The 6,183-nt window shown below is 40.2% G+C and overlaps 1 pseudogene; it reads right to left on the reverse strand.

Moving 5' to 3' along the window:
• Positions 1 to 1,412: 1,412 nt before the first annotated feature.
• LOC113178066 (MAP/microtubule affinity-regulating kinase 3-like) lies at positions 1,413 to 3,411 on the reverse strand (annotated as a pseudogene).
• Positions 3,412 to 6,183: the final 2,772 nt, after the last annotated feature.

The raw sequence follows: 6,183 nt of genomic DNA on the forward strand, positions 1-6,183 counted from the left end.
TCTGTACTTAAAGCCACTTATGGAACACTAAACTGTTAGGAATTTGCATGTCTCAAGTGGGTCTTTCTTTTGTTTTTAGGGTCCATGACTTTAGGGCATTCATAGTACAGCCAGCTTCCACTACCAGTCAAAGTATTCTTTTTTTACTGTCATGATGTAGAAGATGGAAGATGGAAACAACAATGCCAGGCTGAAGCAGCAGCTGGATTAGGGTTTTTGAAAAGTTCTGTGACAGAGGCCATGGTTATCTTGGACACATTAGATGGAGAGAATGTTAGGAGAGATGGATTACCTCTGAACTGAAAGACATTGATGTTGCATGAGATGTTAGAAATTTGCAGTTCACAAATGGGCTTTTTTTTCCTTTCTTTCTTTTTCAGTGTCCCATGACTTTAGGGCATTTATAGTAAAGGCCCACTTCGAATGCCAGGCTTGGTGGTCTTTTCCACAGATTTTACTGTCATGGTGTAGAAGATGGAAGATGGAAATGACAATGCCTGTCTGAAGCCCTGGATTAGGGTTCTTGAAATGTTCTATGACAGAGGCAATGGCTGTCTTTGGCACTCTCAGTGGGAAAGCACCTGTGGAGACTGCCCAGGTGCTATGGGGACCATCTGTTCAAACAGAGGTTCTGTTTCAGCCATGGAGTTCTTCACTTCTTGACCATGTGGTTTGGATGCCAGATATGGGAGTTAGAAGTTTATCAAAACAAGCTGGTAATAATAATCAGTTGCTTATATTTATGACCTTGGTTTTGCTTGCTTTGCACAAACTTTCTCACAAAAACACTTTTCTTCATCACACTGAGATGGCTTGTGGTCATTGCATTCCACAGTGTAATAGCCTGTTTGGATCCCATCTGCTGCCACCTGCAGGGTGGTTAATTGAGAAAACCAGATGAGGGGCCATGGAGGATGAGAAAAGACAGAAACCCAAGGGGAGAAAAAGCTGTAACTGGATGTGTATTACACTCTGGTAGAGTGAAATGAGTACGAGCCAGCTCAATATGTTTGTTATATATAAGTTTTATCATTAAAAAGTTTTTTTGTGGGAAAATTTGTGCATAGCAAGCAAAACCAATGTCATATGTATGACCAGTCCAATTATGATTAGCAGCTTGTGCCCATAATGTTCCACTCCTGAGCCCTGCCATCTGAACCTCAAGTTCAAGAACTGAATAGCACCTTGGTTGGCACAGAATTTCCTTTGGAACAGGTCTTCACCCAAGTACTGGGCAGACTTGACCAGCACCTTGTATCAAGTATTCCCATGAGGGGCTTCACTTCCCAGGACAATAAAGAACCATAATTTAATCACTGCTCCCAATAATTGCCTAAATGTTATTTTATATGTCCAACTGTGTTGAGGAAACCACTTCAAGTTGCTGCTTAATTTACATCATAATGGCTGGGTTACAGTTTTAGCTTACTGGCAATTTTAGAAACAATATTTTTGAATGCCGTGAATTTCTCTGATATCAGCTTGAACCGGACCCTGTTCAGAGACAGTCTGGGAAGTTTTCATACCTCCATCTCTCGCTGAAGCACTTTCTCGGTGTACCCATCTCCATGGATGCAGAAGAGCAGAAAGGGCATCTTGTGCATGTACTGGCAGTTGTTGGCTTCTAGCACCTTGTGGATTTCCCTCATGATGTCACTAGGATCTATGGCACTGGTGAGTTTCATGCTCCAGGTGAAGTGCAGGGAGTGAAATTTTGCTTGTTGGTTCTCCTTTCTCTGCTCAACAGAGACATGATGACTTGAACTCTTATATCTCAGGGTCTTCTCAGACTCAGTTGGAGGTCTTCTTGTAAATTTTGGTGTGAATTTAGTAAAAACATTAGTGGTGCCTTTTCTTTGAGTCTGGGACAATGGTTCAGCTTGATGGAAGCAGCTGGGTGAGGCAAGAGGACTTTCATGTGTTCCATTTTGGGATTCCCGGGGCTGACAGCAGAACATTCTATGAAGGGCAGTGCCTCTCAGGAAGCAGATGTAGCCCCAGGTGGAGGTACTTCAGACAATGTGGGTTGAAGTCACTGGAGGGCTCTGACCAGGGAAGGTGCTGTTGTTCTGACCATTCTGGCTCACTGAATGTCTGTCTGCTTTGGTTGTTTTGTGGCAAATGTACTTACTCCACAGTGTTGTCCCTCCAGATGGTGTCCTGCTCTTGTAGGCAGCAGGCATTTTCTTGATTTCAGGAGTCTCCAGCTCCTTGGGGCTGGTGGTGATCCCAGGTATGGGCCTGGCTGGAGAAATTCCCTTTTCTCCCACAACACTGCCACCAGATTTCTTGGAGGCCATTTGATGTTCTTTAAGGTGACTTATCGGCAGTGCTGGTCAGATATGGCCCAATTCCAGCATGGCCCAGGTACTGTGTCTGCTTCTGACTTGAAACGCTTCACTTCACCTTGTGGTGAGGAGGCTGGCTGGTGCTGTTTCTGAGAACCCTGCTTGGCTGCAGCTTAGCAAACCCAGATGTTTCTGTGGGAGATGGCAACCTCTGGAGCAACAAAGGGTTGGAGTACATCATGGTCTCTGTTGATCCATCTGTCTCCCATAATTTTGGCCAGAGTTATTTGTTTAGTTGGATTGAGCACCAGGAAGCATTTCAGCAGATTTTCACATTATGTTGACATGTACAAAGGGATTCAGTATCAAACTTGTAACACTCTGTCTCTAACTTCTTTCAGATTTTCCCCAACAAAGGGATGCGACCCGGTGACCAGGGTGTACAAAACCATGCCAAAACTCCACACATCGACTTCTGGACCATTGTACTTTATGTACTGGAAGAGCTCTGGGGCTGCGTCGGGAGGACTGCCACAAAACGTGTGGAGTTTACACCCAAATGTAAACTCATTGCTGAGTCCAAAATCCACAGCTTGATGTTCATCTGTGCTTCTAATAACAGATTCTCCACCTTCAGGTCTTGGTGGGCTACCTGCTTTTAGTGACAATACTGGACTGCAGACACAATCTGCTGGAATTTAGTTCTTGCCTCCTCTTCTTACAGTCTTCCTTTCTCGGACAGATAGTTCAAAATTTCACCTCCACTGGCATACGCCAGTACAAACAGAGTGCTTTTTGGTGTCAATAACTTCAAAGAGCTTCACAATGTGTGGATGATTTAACATCTTTAGGATCCTGACCTCTCTGTATATAGCTTTTGTAGAACTTCTGGATTTAGGTGTCTTTTTTCAATGATCTTTATTGCCACTTGTTTTCCTATAAGGATGTGATGGGCCAGCTTGACTTTTATGAAGGTCCCCTTGCCGATAGTTTTCACCACTCTGTAATTTCCAATGCAAGGCTGCTCACCTGTAGAGGAAGCTATGGCTTTTCTACGCTGTGCTCCAGAGTGTCTGGTGGGGGAGGTGTCTTCTGACTGTCTATCTCCATGCAAGTGGTGCATAGTTTGACCCAAATTCTTTCTCATTGAATATCTTCAATGATATGGGTATCAATACAGTGGGTTTGGGTATCACTGACATGTTTAGGATAGGTGAGGGCTAGGCAAAGGAAGGGAAAACAAGGAAAGAGTTGGAGATAGGTTGGGGAAAGAATGCTATCAAAAATAGCCACAAGTGCCTTTTACAACCAAAGATAGTGCCCAGTTCAAATAATTGCTCTGGGTAAATTGAATACCAAAAGGCAAATGAGAAGTAGTTCTAGGTCCACTCATTTCTAGGATTCACAGTCAATGCAGTCATAAATGTACTGACTGCTTAAAGAGTGATCATATGCACCCTAAGGGGATCAATGATACAGGCAGTTACTCTGTCTATGGAACTTGACAGTTTGCAGGTCAAGACCTGATGAAAATAAAAAAAAAATAAAAAAAAACTATTTTTTTTTCCAGAAATATGCGGCTGGACATAAACACACTTTACCAATCAATTTGGATGGTGAAGTTGATTGGTGAAAGCACTGGGGTTGTAAGAGTGGTCCACTTTACCTTTTGAATATAACCTTGGTTGCCTTTTTTAAAAGGGAAATGTTTTCCTTTTCCACTTCTCTCTACCTCCCACCTTAACCTGGATACAGGGAACAAGATTACCTTGAGTTATCTGTTCTCCACAGGAAGGAGAAGACACCAGAAGAACTAGGAAATGATGATCTCCCATATAAACTAGTCAATCATAACACACCATCAGGATGCACCTGGGACCCCCTCTCAGGGCACACCAGGAATGAAGCCTTTGAAAAGCTTCCTTAAAAACACTCTCGTTTCCCTTATGGGCAGAATCAAAGCTTCTGGCAAAGGAGTCCCTTGTGTTTCCCCTTTGCTAGCAAAGCAATAAACCTCCTCCTACCTTTATCTCAAAACCTTCTCCTCATTATTGGATTGCCATCAGGGACAATGCCCAAGGTTTTTGATAACAGGTCAGAGACCCAGGATCTAGTGTATTGCTCTTCTGCTTTTTTTTTCTAGTGTCTTTAAAATCAAAAGTCTTCAAAACTTCTTTTTTCAATAATTGTAGATTTAGGGGCCACACTATGCAAATACTAGTTTCACCTCTCTTCTTTATAAAAGTTGTCTTGCATTTCTGCCAAATACCTGTATCTTTAAAAGAGATTATTAATTTACTTCAAGTATTGAACATGTTGGCTTTTTAATATCAGTAAAGAAACAAAATAAAATGTGTCACACATGTGGCCAGTTAAGACTTACTAGTCATTCTCAAAATAAACCCTGATGCAATTACAAGTGCAGTTGCACTCCATCTGCTGAAATTTTACATCTTACCCTGTGATATGATTTTTGGAAATTAAGTAATTTTTTGAACAAATACAAAATATTCAAAAATGTGCCTGGCATATGGTTTGTACTCATTAAATACTTGTGGAATAAATGGTTTACCATTGCTTTGTATTCTTAATTACCAGAAGAGTGTGTGTGTGTGTGTATATATATATGGGCACATGCACATTGGTGCAGCATTTCCTTGTTAATAGCAGTCTTGTTGTCCATATTGAATGCTTTCACACATTATATTCTGAAAGTGCTATATACATCTGGTGTCAATGTAACAGTGGTTCACCTTTTGCTTTGAATGGAGCTCTTGCTGCTCTGCCCCTGTAATTCATTTTTAAAAATCTAATGTGTTTTTCTCTTCTCCTCTCACTGCTCCTCCCTTATTTCAGGGGGAACAAGATTACATTACCCTTTTCCCCATTTCAGGCAGATTTATCTTTTCTACAGTTCACACACACCAAAGGAATCCAGAGTTTGGGGATGGTACCAGAAGATCTCAGAAATGACTCTCTCCCAAATTAACAAGTGAATTCCAACTTCAGAGAGATAACATGTAGAATGTAGCGTTTGAATTACCTCTTCATAAGCCCTGTGTTCTTGCTGATAGGCAGAATCAGACACAGCCTTTGGGACAGAAGTCTCCTGTGTTTCTTCTTTGTTAGCAAAGCAATGAGCCTTCTTTTTCTTTTTTTCTCAAAATCATGTCCTCCTTATTGGATCGGCATCAAGGACAAGGACTGAGCTTTCAGCAATATCAAGATCAATATCAGACTTGTACAATAACTATTAAATATTCTCCCCCATTAAGTGGCTGTACTGTGGATAATTTTACCTTTTCTCAATGATTCATGTTCATCTTAACGGCATCAATAAATGTTAATTGTTTAATGTCATTATAAGATTTTAAGTCTTAAGGACCTTCCCTCAGAGGCTTTCATATGGATCTGACAGATTGTTTTCTTTTTATTTTTTGTTTTATTGATATTAAACGACCACTGAAAAACTTGAATTATTTTGTCTGAATTTTATGATGTTACCAGATAATTTAATATTCAAACTGAAACATTTTGAGCATGGGAAGAAAAGGGCACAAGAAATGTTCAATAATAAAATTATACATTTTTGTAATATTTTATGAGCTGATAATTAGCTTTATTTTCTGTTTATCTATACAAATGGTACTGTTAAAAACTTATGATTCTACTAAAACAATAGTTCCATTTAAAATAAGTAATGGTTTTATTTACTATAATGGTTCTAGTCAAAAACTCATTTAAAAAACATTTTATAAAAATCAAAATACCACAAGTCTGTACATATCAATGTGTCCTTATATTGGTTATAAACTATTTGAGGCAGAATGATAGTCCTTTGCATATACCCATGTTCTTTAATCAGATTCTTAACCTCATGTGTTCCCTAATGTCA

This window comes from Urocitellus parryii, chromosome 12 (assembly GCF_045843805.1).
Source record: "Urocitellus parryii isolate mUroPar1 chromosome 12, mUroPar1.hap1, whole genome shotgun sequence".
NCBI lineage: Eukaryota > Metazoa > Chordata > Mammalia > Rodentia > Sciuridae > Urocitellus > Urocitellus parryii.